This window comes from Calonectris borealis, chromosome 7 (genome assembly GCF_964195595.1).
Source record: "Calonectris borealis chromosome 7, bCalBor7.hap1.2, whole genome shotgun sequence".
In the NCBI taxonomy this organism is placed as follows: domain Eukaryota; kingdom Metazoa; phylum Chordata; class Aves; order Procellariiformes; family Procellariidae; genus Calonectris; species Calonectris borealis.
Window position 1 is genome coordinate 10812674 of NC_134318.1, and position 22811 is coordinate 10835484.

Genomic DNA, 22811 nt, shown 5'->3' on the forward strand with positions numbered 1-22811 from the left:
TTTTTTCTGAAGCTTGAGTTGTTCTCACTTATTTAACATTTTGGGGGGAAGTGAGTGGAAGGGAGGAGAAAAGGAACAAGAGGCCCTAAATGTAGCTAGGGACAATTATTCTCCTGCCCTCTCCTATGGGATGTCAAAGCAAGCTGTTTTGTTGTCATTTGACATGTACATCGTGCCAAGGGGAAGGTTTGTAATGAAACATGGGCTATGAGGCCATCAAATATGTTGGGACCATCCAGCTGGAAACACCTGATGGAGTGAGACAACTTGAGAGTGAGCTTGGGATGAAAACTAGCTAGCTTGATCAACAGAAACAAGACTGAGATAGTACTGAAAGTAGGGAGAAAAGCAACTGGAAAAGATGGTGGAGACTGTAGTGAGATCCAGACTGACAGAACATCTTTGTTACTCAGGTACCATCATCTGTGCCTGTCCACTCAAGCTGATATGGCTGTTTTACAAGCTGCAGGGAGTTGTACCTCAGGCTTATTTCAGTAACTTACATTGGCGAGCATCACTGGTTCACCTGTCAGGCTGTCACATTTGAAATCCAAGTTGTCACAATGTCTTAAATGCACCCTGCTTTTCTTATTAGGACTTTGCAAAGTGATAAATCACTTGAACAAAACTTTATACTGGGCTGTCCTAACTTTCAGTGAATCTCCAGGGATGGATGAACTACTGGCTTTAGATCTGTAAAAGGAAACTTCTAACTCCCTCAGGAAACTCTTCCCTCTCTCTCCCCAGCAGCAAGCACAATTAGTTGTGCTCATCAGAAACAACTAAATCAAGAAATTCCAGAATAATGACGATGGGAGTATTGTGTGAATGCCCTGGCTCTTCTACGTTGCATTTCCTTTAGGCTGAATGGCTAAGTCATATACTCTTCTGCAGCTTTTAATGATGAGGACTGTCTAATGTGATGTTGTGAGCACTTGATTTTAATTTTTCAAAGCTCCTATAAACACTGGGGCTGAATTTTTGAAAAATACTAGTAAGTTAAAGATTTACTGGCATTCTTGTCGGATAACTTCCCCAACATGCAAGCAGTTCTAAAACTGCAAGGAGATCCTCCCAAAGGAGACCTAAAATGACTTTATATCACTTAAGCATCACAGTTTTTCCTTGTCCTGTCTCCCATTCTGTAGTCAAAAGTCTTTGGGGAATCTGTAATTGTCAGGAGGTGTGGGTTATATACAGGTCAGTAAAACTCCAATTTCCAAAAGTAGGTGAGATATTAATATTAATATTAACAAGTACACTGTAATAAGTTAAAATTGAAAATTATATTGAATATTTTCTTGAAATATTTATTGGTTACCTCTAGAACAGTGCTAATGATTCTTGGAAATAAACCTTCTGATAATCTACTCTCGTCATGGTAACTTGGCATACAGCTTTGCCCTTATGATGTAATATATATATATAAATGCACTTGAAATATATATATTCAGTACTAAATATATAATTAAACATACTACTTAGATTTGAAATGAATCTATATTTATCCTCTTTGGCTTATTTTATGCTTGTGAAAACTATTCATTTATTAGCTTAGCTTTAATTTTCACTAATTAACTTGTGCTTAGTAGAAGCTACTATTTGCGTTAAGAACTGTAAATGGGCATTTATTTTTGAGACTCCACCTGCTCTTTATTTATGTCCATGTTCTACTCTTATGGGTGCAAAGTGCTATTGGTGCATGATAACTGTATATTAGATACCATTAGCTACTTTGCATCTGAACTTACCAATTTATTCAGAAGTCTGTTTTTTAAGTATACTTATCTGATAACATGCACAGACACACAGACTCTACAGTTGTTGGTAGAATGAAACCCTGAGAAGATGTCATCACTAAAAGTTTAGAAAAAGGGGTAGTATTATCCTGATTTGTTTTGGGTTTGTTTGCTTGCTTGTTTGGTGTCGTCGTCGTCCCCCCCCCCCCCCTCCCCCCCTCCCCCCCCGGCAAAAATCCAATTTGGCCATTTATATCATGTGCTCTATCAACTCCATAGGTAATTTCCAGTGACAGTGGAAAGGTTTTTTGATGGTGGTATTGTTGCTGAATGTCAACACTGTCTACCTCGGGAATGGAAACTTCACTGAGGTCACCTCTTTCCTACCTGAGATTTTTGGTGTTGCAGCTTGTGAATTACTGTGGATGTGTGGTCATGCATGTCCTTTAAGGCTAGGTTGAGGTTTTCGTGTGATTCATTATTTTCGTCTTTTGCTATTTTTAATTTGGAGTTCCAGAACAAAATTTGCAGACTGAGAACCAGACCCCACAGAGGCTGATCTTTCAAGGATAAGCGAATGAATTAGTAGTTAAATTTCATTTCAATGAAAAATAATACTCAAATCTCTCCAGGTGAAAATGGCTGGTTAGATATTTTGCAAATCTTCTATTTAGCTGAATTTCACTGTAATCGTATGTTTTAAAGTGTGTCTGTAGTTAGTTACTTCATGATTCTTTTTCACTATATTCATGTTTTTTCCTTACACAAAATTACCATGATTTATGATCAGATCATAGCTACTATGTACCCTTGGTATTTCATTAGAGGGATGCCCATACTAAAAATGCTATCCTGTTGTTTTCTGTAGGATAAAAGCAGGAGGTACCCAACTCAATATGTTTTCCAGTAAACTTCTAGCCTCCAGTAAAAATACTGGCAAATCCTTGTTTGTGAATCACACGGGTGTTTGCTAAAGTTGTTGAGGTGAGAAAATCTTAGCTATAAACTTATCATAATGATGGTATGACTTGTATATTCTCAGAAACTTGTGCGTGTATATTCTGCTTGTTTGGGTAAAAATTATAAAAATAGAAAAGTAGATGTAAAAAAATTCTTTTTATCCTCATCCATTGTGTTTCTTTGGTGGCAATTAGGACAGAACAAAAGTTGCAAAACTCTTCCAGTCTCTCCCTTTAGCCCCATGAGATTGTGGGGCAGATAAGGTGAGCACTGCGCTGTGTAGGTTGGGGATCCAGGTGAAGTTCAGGGCAAGGCTTGGAAAACATATAACCTGATATTTGGCCACTGAGGCTCTCTTACTTATGTTCTACCGCTCATTCCTGAGGCACAGTGCTAATGGCTTCCTTGGTGTAATGGCAAATGGGACTGAAAATGCGTTTCATGGCAGAAGAATTAATGCTCGATCTTTCCTTTTAGCGGGGAAGGCAGTGCATTATCTGCACTTCTGCTCCTTCATGCTGACTTGTTCTTGGCTAAAGGTCCATCCCAGGAGGTGCACACCCAGGAGGTTCCATGGTGGATCCCCCACAGAGGAGAACCACCACCAGAGTGGCACAGCAGGTGCTCCCTTGCAGAGGTTTAGAAAATCCTGTAAATTCGTATTGAATGCATGAAGAGCATTTAGTTCCAGTACTGGAGACAGCTATGACTCTAATTAGTAATTTTTGTGGAATTTTGCCTCACCTTTAACTTTTTAATTAATGCAGTTCTTGTCTTGCTACCATATCACACCATCTTCATTTCTTTGTGATTTTTAACTGGCAATAGATTAATTTTAATTAGCACGACAACAGGCTGCAACTGGTTTTGTTTGTTTTTTTTCTTTTTGCTGCAGGTTCTCAGTTACATACTTCCATCATTTCTGACTGTGAGAAGAATTTAGTTCTATAATGATGGCATACCATTTTCTACTGTCTAGAAATAAAAGTGTAGAGATTTTAAAATGAAATGTGTATTTGCATTTAGCTACATGTTGGTAGAAAATGGCCTGTACAGCTAACACAATATTATATTGATTATACACTGTGCTAATCTTGTTTGCAATCAAGTGGAGGAGGCATATCCATACAGATGTCTTATTTTTAGTATTACAGTGCTTTGTATGTATTATTGTTATCCCAGTAAGATGTTTTAGCTTAGCTTAGCTGTAAAAATGTACATTTAAGAAATTGTTCCTGTAAGGTATTGTTTTCATGACAGCAACATTTCTTCATTGTTGCTAGAAAGCAAGTGTAACAAAACATAGGAATCAATAATCATGAAGAGCATTGCATAGTTTCTACTACTGACTTCTTACCAAGACTAAGTCCTTTGCAAGAAGGTGCTAGAAACATTATTCTTTATGGCTATTCTTTTCGGCTAGTAGAATTAAGCTCCTGGTCAGTCATGGGGGGAAAACTCTAGGGTAGGAAGCCTTAGGGTGTTCAGACTAATGTGGTGATGATGTTGTAACTACTACAGTTGTAATGGGCAAGACATACGGTGAGGTTTGGAGGGATGTTGTACAGGACAGAAGGTTTATGCAAAGCTAGGAGGAATGTTGTGTTTTCTGAATCATTCCCCTTAGCTGTGGGAATGAGTTATAAATACTGTAAAAGGTTCATTCTCAATAAGGTGCAAATGCAGTGGATGTGAAAATAACCCTTACCTTTGCAGACAAGGTACAGTGCAGTGAATCTGTACTGAAAGGTTCCATTTTTATCAATGCTGAGGCTTAAATCCCCAAAAAAGAATACTGTTGGGCTTTCCAGAGTGGTGAGAAGTTGCATTTGTGCCTTTCATCATAAATAGCACAGCTTCCCTCTCATGGAGGGAAGGCCGCTGTACTTTTGAATCTGACATGGAAAAAAAATCTAAGCTTATAAAGGTGGCAGCAGTTCACAGCATAAAGTGAGAAGGAAGGCAACAGTAAAAGGACTATTAACATTACAAAATCTGAAGTTTGGCACCTGATGTTGGAAAATGGATGCAGTATTTCTATATAAGATTGACTGTGTTTCTTAAGGCTAGCAAGGATCGTCATATTCAACCTGTATTGATTTTTCTGCAAAGCAGAACATAACAGCTGTTAACATAATGCTGGTTAAATCCCAGCAGAATTTTTATAAAGACTGTTAACCTTCATTTGAAGTTTCAAGTGATGGAGAGTTCACTACATGTTTTGGTAAACTATTTTGTTAATGAAATACTCTCACTGTTATAATTTTGCCAGGCATGTATGCTCTGAATTGAGACATTAACAAAGGCTTTTGACTGTCTTGTGTCTTATTACTCTGGAAACAAAAGTAGTATGCATGTTCGAATGGTTGCTCTTGAGGTAAAAAAGAACAAGGGAAATTCAAATGTTCACCATCTCAAAGGTATTCTCTTACTCAAATATCTGCTTTTGCTTTAAATACTCAGCTAATTGCTTCCCTGTTTTTTAACATGCTGAAGAAGGTATTTTTATTGTCAGGGGCTGGCTTTATTTGTTTAGGAAACTGGTTGTTCTCAGGGGCTTCAGGTCCCCTATATAAGTATGAATCCACAAGGAGCTTTTCTCACCTCTTAAAAATAGGCCTCTATTTCAGAATTCCACCCTCAGTGATTCCTGTGTGCTCCATTTGGTGTTCAGAAATGTATCTGAAAATGTAAGATAGAAATGGTATATGCTGTTTGCCTTTGAAAAAGCGTGGATTCAAAATGGATACAGACAGAAGTTCTTGTCATCTGTCTGTAATGACTCTCCTGACGGTACCTGAAATGGCAGGGACGGACGAACAACACTCGTGGATCCCTCTTTTCCCCACCTCAGCCTCCCTCCTTTGCTCCCAGCTCCTCTGCCTCTCCCTGCTCCTGGTGGTGTTTTTCCTCCTCTTGCCTCTGCTCCCCTGAGGCGCCAGTCTGAGGGGCTCGGTGGGGGCCACCTGTGGGGCTGCTGGAACCTTCCAGAACCGGCTGGAACCGGCCGTGCCTGGCCCGGGGCAGCCCTGGCCTCTCCTCAGAGAGACCCCTCAGCCTTGCTGCCGCCCCTGGGCACTGGCACCTCGTGCATCTGGAAGAGGAGTCAGATCTCCTTTTACATGATCCCCCACAACTCTGACTCGAGTTAACTTTATTAAATTTTTGATTCTGATCTTGTGAGTGATGCAGCATGGGCGAGAGCAGCACCTTGAGTGGAGCCGCACAGGCACAGCACATCCATTTTGCAGCAGCTGCCTGCAGGATCAGAGCATGCAGTAGGTAGAAGCAAGACCGAAATCTGATCTCTTGTTTTTGCTGTATAACAAAATGATCGTACTCACGTAGCTTCGTTTCAGGTCTGATCGGTGTAGTCGAGCATCAGGTGTCTGTGTATTCTTGGCCACTGTGCTTCTGTGTTATACGTGAGCAGTTACCTGAGTCGTGCCACTGGTTGTGCTTAGTTCCTTTGGCGGTATTTTCCACAGGTGTTATCACTGCGCTTTGCCTGAGAGCAACAGGAGGAGATTCAGGGGATATTTGAGTTTAAAATCACTGCAAGCTTGGTGAAGGAAGAAAACTTTCCTTGTAAACCAAACTTCAGCAATATACAGCAGAGCTCTCTCGCGCATATGCACACACAGAAAACCCCAGGGTTGCTTTCATGCCAGTGAGTACTAATTTTCCTGTATTTTTTTTTCAGTTGGTGACTTCGGGGTGTTGCGCTGAACAAAATAAACTCTTTAGCTGCCTCTCTTTCTCACATCTATCATTGTGTAACTGTGAAGTCTGCTGTGTATGATTAACCTGCTTGTTGGCAGAAGGGAAGATGGACAAGCTCATTTGCTGTGGAACCACAAAGATAAAATACAGCCTGGGCTTTGCCTGTTGTAATTTCTACCATTCAGGTGTCTGAGTGGGACATTCCCTTCATGACCTTAAGGGACATGGAAAATACACGGAGCTTTCTGCATTTCTTCTTAATCCTCACTGCTAAGGATGCCAGCACGTGTTGCTTTGTGCAGCCTGGCTTTAAGCTATTCTTGTCTGCATCTCTCAGCAAAAACAATCAGTCTAACAGGACAAGTTAATTGGGTCAGGATGATCCACTCTTAAAATTTGCTAGCAGATCAGAGGCGATGTCCTTTATTTAGCATATGGAACATAACTCCATGTAATTCCTGGGCCGAGTGGCTTAGAGAAAGCATCTTAATTATTGCACACAAATAAACTGGAAAAGAATCAACAAAGCAATATTTGTTAAAGCATGTGAATGTGACCAGTCTGGCTTATTTAATCAAGGGAGTGAAACAACATTTCAATGCTTACTTCCCTTTGAAAGTAGGAAGTTGTTTGGATATAACTTTAATGTAGCCAGTTAGGTGCAAACATTTTAGACTATACGTTAAAATCCAATTCAGTTTACTGTTCCTTTTCCCCACAGTGCCCTGGAGTTGTGAGATGGGATGAATCGCATTCTTGATTTCAGTCAGGGCATTTTGGTAGAGAACTTGTCCCTTATCTGTATTTTTATATGAAAGCAGATGTTTCTGTATATATGTTTGATTTGTGTTTTGCTGTGATCTGATTTAGAACTTTTTGCCGTCTGTGTCCATTTCCCACCACTCTCAATCAGTTTTTGCATTTTATGAATGCTGAACTCAGTTGTCTTTGTGCCAACTGGAACAGCTCTTAGCCAGCGAGGCTCAGTCTGAGTGGCTTTGAGATGCTGCTCTTGATCTATAAAACCTTTGGCAACCTTTTGCTTTCTCTTTTGTCTTGTAGCCCCATGTATTTCTGAGCCCTGAGGTATTTAGTACCTTCTGATGCATTAGGAAAACACTTTCTGGTTCTTAGAACAAACAGAATGGAGGCTTTTATGTTTTTACTTGATTTCTGTAAGTTTTTTGTGACAAGTTCTGCATGTAATTACTATGAGGTATTTCTAAAACTCATTAATTCTCTGCAAACTATCCTATAGTTGATTACTTGTGCATGATGTTGAGAGAGAGGATGGTTTCTTAACGTTTTATTTGTAGGTATCCCATTTAAAAAGAAAAAATCCTAGAAAAACGTCAGCAAAGTTCTATGCAACTGAATAATGTAATTATAGAATGATTCTTCTGTGATGAATAGAGGCAAGAAGAAAATCGCTAAATCATTATCATGCTGGTTTTCCATGGTACTTCTTTGAAAACGGAATCATTATAACACCTCTTACCTGTATCGTCCTTTGACTAGATGCTGTGCATGCTGATTGCAAACTATATATAGTAGTGACTTCACTCACCACAAAAATATAACAACTGTTGTTACTCTGTGTGGTACTGAACATGTTAATCTCAAACAAGAAGGGAAGAAGAATATTAAACTCTAATGAAACCGCGGTGAATATGTATAAAAAGAAGTTGAAATTTCCTGAACTGGAATTTATCTGGGTTACTGAAACTGGCATTCAGGTATCACGGGAACTGTAATGATCACAAATGGTCAGGACCTTGTCTTGTATTTAATTTACAACTGCAGCAGGATGGTTATGCTAACATCGCACTGGAGAATTGGTTCAGCGCTAACTTGCTCTGTTTCCTTGAGCGTCCAGGTGTTCCTCCAAGCCACATTAAAGTACCAACCAGCATAACCCTGTTCAGGGAGGCAGGATCACAACACATAGTAGTATGGTTTTAAGCATATTTGATTAATCACTATTCATGGCTTTCAAAGACTCTTCTGTTTGTAAATCTCTGGACACTTTATTCCCAATTCAGTCATTCTGGATAAGGATGATTTTGCTTTCCTGAACAAATCATCCAGAAATAACTTTTCATGGTAAAAAACAGACTCACCATATGACCTGTTGTAGAGTAGAAAAACGAAGGTAATTATCTCTGACATTATCATGACCCATTCCTGCTTAACATTTTGATTCTACTGTGGCTATTGTATTTGCAGATTCTGACAAATAAAGCTTGACCAGCAGTAAACCCTGGTGTATAGCAGTGAGTCACAGTTGAAGCACCTGGTACTTTCAATACATGTCTGAAACACCTTCAGGTAACTGCAGTCTTGGAAACAGTGATTTAAAGAAACTTCTGTGATTATATTTTTGATGGCCAGTGTTACATTATTATTGAATGTGTTGTGATAAAGTCTCCTGAATTTATGTTTTCAGGGCTGTAATGTTGGCTAATGTGCTTTGTAGCAGGGACAGAATCTACTGAGCATGTTAAGTAAAAAGTCTACTGATACGAGTATCTGTGCAGTAGTTATAGCTATACTATAGTCTAGCTAAGTATCCAGAGTGTATATGCAGTGTTTGTGAGAGAGGATGTATACCAAATTTGTCCAGTAATGGAATGGAGTATCTGCTTGTCAGTGCTAACCTTTACTTCAGACATGTAAAAGTCCATGTTTATAAGACCATTGTAGGAACATATATCCATTAGTGGAAAGCATACAAAAAAGAAATAAAATCTGAAAATATTGAGACAGCACAAAAATGTTGTGGTTGAAAGCCTAAGTTGATTAGAGGTTCAGATAAATTTACATTAGTTATCAAGTAAAAGAAAAAACAAATAATTTTATTGTACTGTGTTCCTGTTGTTTTTAGAGAACGTGTTAAGTGGCATCTTCAAACTACTTTAGGAGTTATAGAGCTATTATGCTAACACTTTATACAGGACAAAACTAAAGGAAATATGCTTATTATAGTGGGACTTCCGAAGTTTTCTTTCTCTCCTCCTCCAGTCAGTAGGATTTGATTCTGGAGCAGGCAGTTCTGCTGGTATTTTTGCTGCTCTCCAGTTGCTGCAAACTAGTAACTTACAGAAGTTGCTCGTTCAGCTCATACAATGTATTTTTGGGGGGGATCATGTTCCAATATATACATATTGTTATAGATTTAAAAATTTTACGCTGCAGTGTATTGTGCCAAAGCCCCTGGCAGCTGTTTAAATCCTTCCTTTTTGTGCATGTGTACACACCGTTGAGACACAGGCAGCAGATTCTAATAGGAGTCAGTAAAGAGTCTTTTGTTCACTAAAAAAACAGACTAGCTAATAATTTGACTCATCCCTTAGAGAACTATACCTGAAAGAAAAATAGTGTTTGTTCCATCATTGTTTCACTTTAGATATTCTTTGTTGGAAATTCAGAAGTCGGCTTTTAAGAAGTGTAAATGTTTTTTGTTATCCCTCTGGCATCTTACAGAAAGGTGCTTAGGCTGCGAAGAGCTCTGGTCTACCAACACCTCAATAAGCTGCTGCTTTTCTGTCTCCTACATAATTTCCAGTACAGACCTATTATAGCATTGTACAGATCAGCACAATAATAATAAAAATAATTTTTTAATTTTAAATAACTAAAGTGTTTATCTGTACACATAATATTTTAGGGAAAAAAATTCTGCCAGTATCTTTCAGATGGCCCAGTGAGTACTGGGCTTCCTGATTTTATTATTTTTTTTTTAATCCTGGGAATCCTGTTTGCATGAGCGATCCTTGGAAACACTGGATGCTAAATTTGAAGGTGATCCTCCCAGTTATTTAGCTAGGGAGCTGGTTGGAGTGAACTGGTAGCAGATCTCCCTTGCAGGTGAGTTTTTTAAATGTTTCTTCAGTACACAGTCTCTAATCTGTCTGTCCTTAGAGTGATAATTGCAGCTTGCCCATTTTTGCAGGATATCTTCGCTTTTGGTGAATTAGATTTTTTTTGAAGGGAAGAGCCCTACAGAACAGATGCAGCATTTCCATGAATAGCATATGACCTGTGTCCCAGGTTTGCAAATGTCACCCACAATTAAGGCAGCACTGTACTTGACTTGATACTCGCACTTTTTGTCTTTGCAAAATTTAGCAGTAGGCTAATCTGGTTTTAATCTCTCAAATGTTTTGTTTCCGTTTTACCTGTATGAATAGTTAGGCATCCACAACATGGAGTTTCAGTAAATAAGTTAAGCATGAAATAAAACAACATTTTTTGGTAGAAGAAATAAGTTAATGGCTTCTTTTAGCATTGTTATTTTTATACCATGAAGACAAACAAAAGCAGTGTTGTACTAGTTGGTATGCTGACAGTATAGTTTTTTCAGTAAATAAGTGTCAAATGTTAAATGGAGCTGCTTTATTATGAGCATGAAAATTGTTTTAAAATCTTTTCTGTAAGCTTTAGATTCTGATTTTCAGAATAGGTTTGCAATTAATTTGTGCTTTAGAGATAACTGAAAACTGCTTTTTAGATTAAGCAAAGTAAAAAAGAAGTCTTCCTTGAAATATCTAGGATCCTAGTATGTCAAAAGATATACACAGGCAGCATAAAATAAACGTGCAGATGGGGAGGCCTGAAAAAAACATCAAGTGCAGATCCTGAATTTATGCACATGAAAAATGCTGCTCTTATCTTTTATGGGTAACCATGGCTACCATGTGATGATTTTTTTTCAACATGAAATTATACACAAGTGCAGGAGAGTGATCTTGTCTTAGCTTGCACCATATGTATTTGGGTGATAAGGATTATAGTCAATGAATGTGGTTATCAGTGTGGCACATTTGCTTCTTTAAAAATAGGTTCAGATTTACATCTTCATGTCTCCATTAGTCTGCAGAGAGGAAACGGTACTGTATTTCCCAAAGTACTGTTACATGAGATTTAGGCTATCTCATTTTGTATTAAAATACGTGTATGTTACCGCCTCATGTTTGAGTCTGGACCAAATATAACCTGGGGAGAGGGGAGATTTAAAATGCAACACAAACTTAAATATAAAGCATTGTAGCTTAAATTTTGTGACGGTTCGGTGCCATATTCTTAATTATCAAATACTTATTCCCTGAAGACTTATGGACATTTTAGATTAATATACTTCCCTGTTTGATCTGCTTCTGTTTTCATTCAGATTTTCAGCTTCCTCATGAACTTTGATGGAAGCAAAGATGAGCCATGAATTCCTAACCACTAAAATCTCTGTAACATTAGGAGGGTTTGTGGAGAAGCTGATAACTTATGCATGGAGCTAAGAATACATTTATGTTTATCTCAACAAGTGCATGAGTTGTACTCCAGGAATGGTGACTGTGAATCAAAAGCACTTGCCTTGCATGGGTGGTGAGGTAGCCTGCTGGATCCTTAATGCTGTCGTCCTGGTTGCCAATCAGTGTTCTGAGCAACGTTCACTGGCATAGTGGCACATCAGTAATATTGTACCTACCAACAGAGTAGAGATAGTTGTCATATGGAGAAACTAGCTAAAATTGCAATTTATGATGTTTAAACCTTTATTAATCATTGGCTTGCTAGTGGGAATTATGTTTGCTTAGAAACATATTATGGGTGCAAGTACTCAAACTTCTGGTAATGTTGCTTTTTCTGTGATTTGACAACATCTGAATTTATACTTATTCTCTTCCATTTGTTGCCATTGCAGGGGATTTTGTAACAAACAGTAAAAGAAAGGTTTTAAGCAATATGTCAAGGAATAGATAGTGCCTAAGTGTTTTACCTTTCTTGTAACAAATTCTTTCTGCTGCAGCATAGCAAATGCTCTTTTTAGGTGTGATTTAGCTCCCAAAAGAGGTTTGTGAGATTAAAAAGGATAATTTTGCAAAACACATCAATGAAATTAATACAGGCAGCATGTTGTAGATCAGTCCCTGATAGCTGAGTGAGCAATACAAACCACAAGGAGAACTATGAAACTCTGGTGGACTGGGAGAAGGAGAAGGAATAAGAATAGTTTGTTAGTTGAGATAGATTAAAGTCAGTGCGTGATTCACAAGCAGTAGGCTGGGAAAAGCTTTACACAATTCAAGAAGCTTTCTGCAAATGTCTTACTATTAGAAAGAGATTATGTTCAAGGAATCTTGTAGTAGAAAAATAATGACAAAATATGCACTTTTATATCAATGTATACATGAGACGTATCTTTTGAGCTGTTGTAATCCACAACTGAAAAATAGATCACTATATTGCCTGCTTTGGGCATGATAGCTGTTTCAGGCAATTATATCTTCATGAAAGTTAAGCTAATTCATGGAAAATTGTAACAAGGATGAAAAATTCAGGAACATGACTGAAAAAGCAAACAAAAATCATGCTAAAGCTCCTGAGAAAGACAGACCCAAAGTAAAGCTATCAATTTAACCTATAGCCAAAAACAATGGGTACAGCAAGCACAAAGTATGTATGGCAGACAGGAATTTCACAAGAAACTGCAGGATGAGGATGAAAATGCTGCTGCATGAATTTTTTTGCTTTGCAAAAGTGCAAGTACAGAGCAAAACAGACAAAGAACGCACAAAAGTTGGAACCGGGGTCCAGCAGAGAAAAACACAGTAGCTGAAGATAGCCCTCAGACTAGAAGAGTAGAGTAATGTAGCAGAAGAAATCATTACACTGAGGAGTGCCTTATTTTCAGGAAGCAAGCGGTGACTCACGAGGATGAGGTAGCATATATGTGACATGAAAGCAATTCAAAACAGCAAAAGTAAATTACTTGTCAACAGCTTATATTAGCATCAGATGCAATGACAAGTCAGTGACACGCAAGCAAACAGGAAATTGAATGCCAAAGATGCGGTAGGACATCAGTGACTGTGCTAGGCTACAAAGTCTTCCTCAGCAGTGGGCAAGAAAAGAAAGCAAAATTGCAAGCAAACCCAGGCAAATTAAAAATACGTGATGGTTTCCTTCTACTGAAGCAGTGGCTAGGAGGAGTGCTAGCATTCCTAGCAGAGCAGTTGAACAGAGGCACCTCTGAACTGAAGATAGTGTCTGTGCTTGAAAATCAAGGATAAAGTTTCTGCCAAATAAAAGGAGAAAATAGCTGATGTCGGAAGCCATTGCTCGCACCCCCAAATGCCGAGGTAGCCAAATGCTTGCCTGCGAGTCTTTCCGGTCTGTCCCTATAGAAAGGCTATGACTCACAGGGTCTTCTGGGAAACATTGTCAGACAGTGACACTGTGACTACCATAAATCGGGCAGACAAGCAAATTGGCAGGCAGACTGTTTCAGATAATGCACTCTAATTTTCTTACAGAGATCTTGTCCGTGAATAGGAATTTGGCCATGTTGCAACATCAGCTTGCCATGACCGATGAAACATTGGAGTAACTATTAATATTGTTTAATGGTCCTCCTCCAAGAAAGCTTCAAAAAGCAGAGAAACTACATTGCAACCATCATCAAACACTCCCATGGAAGTTCTTGTGAGCAACGCTGTAGGGAAAGCTTCATGTGAATAGAGATAAAATTCTGCCACTGGCAATGAAGGTGATTGACAAACAGGAGAAAAACACCTTAAGGTGGCTACGCTCAGGAAACTATTATCTTTCCAAATGACACCTAAAAGAGAGTGTTTGGATCATGTTGTTACTTCTAAATGTGGTATAGAAGGAAGTCATATATGTTGAACAGGCAAATCTTAGTTAATTTTAGACAACTTTAGATAGTTGCGCTTACTAAATCTACCTGCTATGGATAGAATAGTCACAGGTGAAATATGTGAAAGTGTGGTGAAATATTCCAGTTTGGTGAAAAGCTTGCTCTGCTGAATGTGGTTATCAGAAAACCACAGAATATCTCGTGATAAGAAGCTTATAGGAAGCAGTGAATGATTTAAAAAAAAACAAAAAAAAAAACAAAAAAAAAAACACACAAAACTTTACATAGCCAGAACCACTAATGTGTAGCCATGTTCTTTTCACAAGAAAACATTTGATTTTGAAGTAAGCCAAAATGCATACATGTTATTTTGTAAATTAGAAAGGCAGGACAAAGCAGATCTCTCCAACTGAGAGGAAAAGATCCAGGTTGTCATTTTAGAATTTGTAACTTTTATTTTTATATGTATAATGATGATTGATACCTTAAGATCATGTAATAGAATATTAAATATGTAAGAAGATTATGCTTTTCATGATTAATTTGGCAAACTCAATTAAATACAACTGAAGAGATAATATAATGGATAGCTTCATAATGGAGGACACAGCTGGATATGTATGGGGAGATTAATATCTAGAATCTTGGAAGATGTGAAGTGCTCAATGAGAAAAGATTATACCCCTAAAGGAAGAAGTATTACCTGGATACCAAACTGTTTCTTGTCTCATGCTTAAGCACTGACCACTTGACTTGCATGTCTTCCGTTGATCCCAATTTATCTTCGATTTTGGAAAATCCTCCCGTATCACTTGCTCATGGTTCTGCTTTTTCCTGTCTGTGTCCTATAAAATCCAGGTCGATTTTGGAAGGCCTGGTGGTTTTTTTTTTTTTTCTTTTTTCTTTCTGCTTCAAGTTGAATTATCTTCTCTTCCTCAGTGTGGTTTAGGTAAGCTCCACCCTGCTTTCTCTCTGTGTTTTGTAACAGCCTCAGGCTTCTCTCTTGTACTCTCTTCTAGATGCAAATCCCTTAGCTCTTTTTTTTTCTTCTTTGCAGCATTTGTCTTTCCTCTTGTTCCCTTTCTTCATCAGGGTTTATTTCCCAGACGTCCAGTATTCTACATAAGGGTTGTTTTCACAGATATATGTCATGTGTTTTATGCCTTCTGTTTGCCCTTTTCTAGCTCCCTTTATCTGGGGCTTTTGAGCTTCTGCTTATAATGTAGTGTATAATTGAGCTGGAAAGGATCATTTTCAGGGGCTGGTAAATCAGTTTTTCCTCTTTGAAAATGACTCAGGAGGATGGGAAACTTTGTGGACCTGCACTCTGTTAAAAGCTTGTACAAATAAAATAGAAGAGTTTCCATCCTTTAACTTGTAGTATCAGAATGGGGTGGGCATTCATTAGAATTTGCTGAGGGAAAGGAAAGAAGTCAAAGATTTAAATAACATGAAGATAGGTTGTCATATTGGAATGGTTTTTGTGTTCCTTAACACCAGCTAGCCCACCTTCACCTTCCTCATGACGATTCTGAGAGCTCATGAGAAGCCACATATTCCTTCTATCTGGCCCGGTCCAATAGCTTTAAGGAAACAGGTTGCATTATAGTGGATATGTATTTGGGAGAACCTAGCCTGTGCTAACAAGCAGTTAGGACAGCCTGAATGATAAAGAATACTTGACTGTGTCAGGGGAGAGTTCCCTCATGTTTTACCTAATATTTTGGCTATGGAGAAGGTCAGAGAATAAAGTTTCACGATTAATGATTAAACAATTCCTGGATGTATTGTCTGTTGAAGCCTACTTGGTAATAGGCTTACAAAATGTAGAGGAGCTGATGTATGTAGGATATTGTGGGAGGTACTGTTTGACATCTGCTGAGGGAATATTATGCTTTTCCTCTAGGTTTTGTGAATGACATTCTGCTTATGGAGGCGGGACTGTGATATATACTCTTAAGGATTGCCACTGATAAACCTGAAGACTTAGTGAGGGGGGAAAAAAGTCCATGACTGAGATTGTCACATCGCCATAGAAGATAATTGTCTCCTGTAGCTCAGTGTGATTGTGCATTGCTTCCTTGCAGCTATCCCAGTGCAGACCCTGTAGTCTTCCTGTGCTTTCAGATGTGCTCAGGTTGGAGTTTCACAATCATTTTAACTAGATTGGCTATTGTTGAAAAAGGCACTTCTGCCCTTGCTCTTCTTCCGCTTTCCAGCCACTCATTCCTGCCTTCCTTATGCTGTTACTACTGTTTGTCCATTCATTGGCTTGGGTGAAGGAACTGATCGGCCTGAAAGATTTTTTTTTTTTTTTTTTTCCTGCTTAGTTTTTAGTTGATCAATTTATTGCTCCAGCCCTTCCAGCCTGGTGCACACCTCAGGCTGGGAATAGAGGGCAGGAAGGAGGACGAAGCCCCTTGTTGTTTTTTTTTCTTTTTTGGAGGGGACGGGGGGAGCGTGGAAGGGAACTAATTTTCAGGCAAATTTAAAATAATTGTGACATCTTACCATCATTCTTTCTTTTTTCCTGACAGTGAAATCATGTATGTTTCTTTTGGGGTTTTTCCTTTGGAACTTCTTAAGTGACAGCTTAATACTGCAGACCACTGCAGTCACTTGTATTTGACACAGTTGTAGTATGTGCAATGTACAACACTCAGAATTTCTGATTGCTTCAGACAGCTTGTTAGAGGTGATTGCCAGTAGGATTTCTGGGCCTATCCCGATCAAAGTCAAAGGAAGAGCACCATAATGATTCTTTCTGCTAGAAAATTATATCCTTGTCATGCCTAGCTGTTATCAGTGACTCAAGTAATCAAGTAATATAGTAGCACCAAAACCAATATAAAATAGCATTAATAATGAAAATGTCTGAAGCTCTTAGATTAAATTTTTCCTATCCTTAGCATTTATACATTCTGAATATAGAGATAAGCCACCATATTATTAAAGAACTACTGCAGGTCCGTAACTATTGAAGAGACATCAGCTATGATGTGGTATATAGCGTTATCTGTGAGTTAAGGTTAATAAATTTACTGTCATATGCAATACGTGGCTTCCCTTATGCATCTATTTAATAAACATACCACCTGTCTCCAGGAGCTACTAGTATATGAAAAAGATGTAGTAACACACAACAACTGTAAAATAAGCACAACATTTTTTTTAATATGGATACAGATGAATGTAGCAAGATGAGTGAATAGAATGTATAATATTTAATGTCTATAAATATATATGAATCATGTTTAAATTCATATGCCTCTTCTCCTTGCAACTTTTGAGTGGAACATCCTTCCCTACACGACAGTTTCAAAACATCCTTCTGTTACTGACCTTAGTTGCTACATTCCCACTCCTTATAGTGACTCCTGTGCTTTCACAAAAATGCCTTTGAACAGCTCACTCTCCTTGTAGAAAGGACCCTGCGAAACTGGTCCTGCAAATTACTGTTGATCCTGTGAAATGTTGGCACACGTGAAATCTTCTTTTGTTGTTCCTGCAGTGGAAGGTGATGTCTTCTTTTAGTGAGGGTGCTGAAAATGTATTTTCTTCAGTTCTAATCCAGGGTAGTTCATTTCTGCCTTTTCAAGTTTTGTTGCTTGTAACTTCAGTTAATAAATTGCACAGAAAAAGTATTTGTTAACATACCTAGCCTAAGTCTGTTTAACCATATTTGAATCTTCTGCTTCAAAATGCATAATGTAGAAATTGCTTTCTAATTGTTCCCAAACTGTTTTTAGACTAGAAAAGGCTAAAGCAAAAATACATTAAATGATCCCACTTCTGCCAGTTTGTGATTGCAAAATGTGAATTTGAAGCAGCTGAGATATTTATTTGCAAACAGTTTTTGAGCATCACTGTTCAACAATGGTTTTTTAATAATGTTCACTTTCTGCTAACCTGTTGTATTCACAGCAAGGTTTCACCACTGAGATGGACATGCTGTGGAAATGATTTAATCAAGTCATAGTTAAGTAAGCAGCTTAGAGAAATGTAGACTTTTCTCTAACGACGAAATCTCGTCGTTACTGGTGGTTCCCTCTGTACCTTGTTCAGCTGTTTGAGCCCAGCAGCAGTGCTGTACCCCATCATGCTGTTGAGATAAATTCTCTGCACCACTTCTGCCATTACTGGTACATGGCATTGAAAGCTCATTCAAGTGGCAAAACCAAATCTAGCTGCCTTTACCACTACAAATGTAGGTGTTTTACCCTGTTCCTATTCATTTCTTCTGTGGACACTGCAGTGCCAAATGTGACTTTGAAAATGATGCTGACAAAATTAATGGCTACTGGGAGAAGATTGATTGGAATTTGACCCTGCTTGGTCTTGCACATCTGGTATTTTCCATGACACATCCCACAGTGCCTTTAAAAAAAGGAATCGGTGGGCATCAAGTTGGGTAGGAAAATGATGTGCCACGGTACTGCTGGATATCTGCAGAGTTTACAGGTGTGTAGACACAATTTCTGTAATTTATTGTCTTAATCCAGTATGTACAAGTGGTAAAATGTTCCCCAGTTTGATATATTTCAGCAGTTGCACAGAGACTGAACAAACAAACCCAATGTATTGTAGCGGTCTCAAGCGTGATTTTTCCTCTGTGCCAGTGGCTTCTGATTAAACAAAGAAATGTCAAGTGTTGGGTGAAAGACAATGTCATGTCTTGTTTAGGAAAATATTGATGGATTTTATGGAAGAAGAATCAAAAAATTGTGCTGTTGGTAAGAGGTGGAACGGGGTGCTGTTGTATTGTCTTGCGACTTGTGTTTGTAAGGCTTAGCTCCTGGTGAGCCTCTGCCACTTCTGCCCAAGTGCCCTTATTGGTACTGCACAGGGCGAGAGCTTAGTGACTGCAGAAGCGTTTGGCTTCTGCACCAAGGAAACCTATCATCTCTTCTGATTGTACTTCGCTTTCCAAGATAAGGGATGTTTAGACCGGAAAAGAGATTGGCAGCTCAGTTCATTCTGAAACGTATTTGATTTGCAAAGGGGTAACTTTAACTGTGGATGTCAGGCACCATGTGTCTGTCTTCTCCCTCTTTCCTAGTACCCTTTTAAGGGGGCAATCTGTCCCACTCAGGATGGCTGACTGGGAACACTTCTAGCACTTGGACTACTTTTTGTTAGCTGCTCTCAGTATGTGTAGTGGTTTAACCCCAGCCAGCAACTAAACACCACAGAGCTGCTCTCTCACCCCCCGCCCCTCTGGTAGGATGGGGGAGAGAATTGGGAGGGCACAAGTAGGAAAATTCTCGGGTTGAGATGAAAACAGTTTAATAATGGAAATAAAACACAGTAGAACAGTAATAATAACAATGATAACAACAACAGAATATACAAAGCAAGCGATGCACAATGCAACTGCTCACCGCTCACTGACCGCGTGTTACGAACAGGGGGAAGAGGGGCCCCCCCCCCCCTAGTTTTTATACTGAGCATGACATCACATGGTATAGAATACTCCATTGGCCAGCTGGGTCAACTGCCCCGGCTATGCTTCCCTACCCCTCCCCCCCCAGCATCCCCTGCACTTGGCAGAGCATGGAAGGCCAAAAAGTCCCCGGTGCAAGCACCACCCAGCAATAACCAAAGCATCAATAGGCCATCACCACTCCTCTCATACCAAACCCAAAACACTGCACTCCCCCACCAGCTACTGGGAAGAAAGTTAACTCTGTCCCAGCCAGAACCAGGACAGTATGTATAGCGTGTGCCGGATAAGGAATCCAAATGGCATAGAAGACTTTCCTCTTTGTTTTGAGATATCATCCATTTTTTTTCAGGTACTAAATTAATGGGAGAGACCAAAAGTATTGGTAAAACTTCAGCTGAGCTGCAACTCAACAACTGTTACAACTCAGCTGTGTTTTATTGATATCCAAGATAGATGAGAGCGCACCATTTAGAGAAGAGGATTTGTCCAAACACTTTAATTAATATTATATAGCTTCTCCATTAATATCACAGTTACGCAGTTTAGTTTGACTGTAGGATCCAACTAATTGTGTAATGCTGTGGTGCAAAGTAATAGTTAATAGCTTATTTGCTGGATATAAAATAGAGTTACAGAACAAGAGAAATTGCTTCACTCTTATGAAATGGGGCAAAACTTCTCAACCCTGATTTGCTAAGGAGCAGAAATCAACACAGCAACTTGGCAAAGGCAAGCCACTGAAGTGCAGTCTGGTATTGGTGTACAGTAATGCCTTAGCTCACTTCAGCAGAACAAGGTTTAAAATGTTTCAGTCACAAATTGTTCTGGGAAAAAAGTATGTGTTGTCTCACTGTTTAAGAGAACCAAACCCTGAAGATTAGGTTTTTATGGCAATGGGAATTAGGCTAGCTGAAACAGAAGTGTGAGACAGGGAAAAATTCTGTATTCCCTTTTCCATGCAAGTATTCTTCTACCAGAGGGATGAATTGGGTTCTTAATCTATACCCTGTTTTGTCACTGAAAGTAAGTACCCTGTAGAGAGAACGTGCTTTCCTTGTTGCTTTTCTTTGTCCTCTTAAAAATAGTTCAGGCTTTGGTGACCACAAGCTGAAAAATGGTGCTATATGCATACAAAAAGTATTTTTCCCTTTCTCTTTTTAAAAAATGTAAAAGTCCAACCACAGAAAACTTACACCTTGAGAACCTTCATTAAGACATCCAGCAGTTAAGCTTGATCAGCAACAGCAGAATGAAATCACACACTGTCTTGAATGATTGACATGATTTGCTATAGTTCTCATAGTCATCGTGTAGCTGTGAAATGCTTTGATTTTTAGATTCCCATTTGCCCATGACTTGGTTGTCACCAGACCTCCCAGGTCTTATTTTGGGGCATCACAAATGTGGTACAAAACTGTGAACATCATGTATAAATCTTCTATAATGTATTGTTTTGCTGTGCTGACTGACTCTTTAGCTGGACTGGCCTTTTCTCTGACCTCTCAATCTTATCTTTTCCTCTTAAACATCTTACCCTTTTTCTTTTCCTACTGAGAGAATATATCGAGTGTGGGGTTGCAGGGAAGGGTGTGTCCTGGAGGGAAGCCCATGCAGAGCCTCTCTGCTGCTCTAGCACTCCAATGCTCTGCTGTGCAGGTGAGTTGAATGTGGATACAACAGTGGAAGAGAAGGAAGCCTGAGTGAGCAAGTCTGATGCTTGATGCCTGTGATTTGACATATATGTTTCTTGGAAAACACACTTTATATTCCCTGTAGACTTTACTCCTACGAAGCCTTGAGGGCGTGTGGAAGTCCCACTGATTTCCAAGTGCAGAAGCCACATGAAATGCTGCATGTGAGTAACACTTTACAGACCTAGGTTTCACAGAACAGCTGCTACAGTTTTATGGCTTGGGTGCAGAGAAGAGGTTTGATCTAGACTTGTAGGTTTAAGTGCTTTTCTTTTTTTCAGTTGTACTTCAAAGTAACAGTATTTTTATGGGAATTGGGAGAACCTGCATGCTTAAGGTGAGCCCGTATTGGTGTCTCGACATTTCAATTATGTTTGCTTTGAGCTTTACAACTGAAGTGCTGATATTCTGCTAGTGCTAAATCTTATTGCTACTAAGCATTGCAATGGACCGTCAAAATGCTGTAGCATACATTTCAGATAAGTGCATTTGCTTTTGTATATAAAGAAATGCGCTGAAAATAGATATTGAATAATCCAGTAAAATTAGTGGTTACACATCATGTAAAAATGATCTAGATGCAACTTGATTGGAGAAGTCACTAAGAGGATCAAGATTTTTTTTTCTTAAAGTAAATTCAGAGAAAAGATGCCATGAACAAATAGAATGGTTGGTTAGTGCTCAGGTCTTCAGGGAAAATGGCCACATGCTTGTTATAACCAATGTTTCTGTGAGTGTGCTTTTTTGCCTGAAGACTTCTTTTTGCTAACCAGAAAGTCAGTGAAAATGATGTAAATTGACAAGATACAGCAGTATACCCTGTAGTTTACTGAGATGATGATTAGGATAATATATCTTCATGTTTCATTGTGAGCCACAATACAGTGAAATATTACTGGCTGGATTAATGGTGACTGCAGATGCATTTAAAACTCAGTCTTATGAAATGCCTCAACTCTTGTTTGGCTTTTTAGTGCCACCAAAGAAGACCATGCTATCAGCTGTCCTGGTTTGGAGATCTGTATAATGGGGATTCATGGACTTCACTGTGGCTAATTTTGTCTTAAAGCCCTTGCTGCTGAATTCCTGATAGCTCCACAAATATCCCAGGGAATGTAGACGTTGTCAACCCAGAAGGATTTGCTTGTCCAAAGAGTGGCCAAGGTTAGTCAGAGGTAGGGCTTCTGAGTTGTAGACAGTCACTGGTGATACAGGTTGGCTCTGTATGTGTTTGGTTGACAGCCGGCTGAACATGAGCCGGCAGTGTGCCCAGGTGGCCAAGAAGGCCAACAGCATCCTGGCCTGTATCAGAAATAGTGTGGCCAGCAGGAGTAGGGAAGTGATTGTCCCCCTGTACTCGGCACTGGTGAGGCCGCACCTTGAATACTGTGTTCAGTTTTGGGCCCCTCACTACAAGAAGGACATTGAGGTGCTGGAGCATGTCCAGAGAAGGGCAACAAAGCTGGTGAAGGGCCTGGAGCACAAGTCTTATGAGGGGCAGCTGCGGGAACTGGGGTTGTTTAGCCTGGAGGAGAGGAGGCTGAGGGGAGACCTCATCGCGCTCTACAACTGCCTGAAAGGAGGTTGTAGCGAGGTGG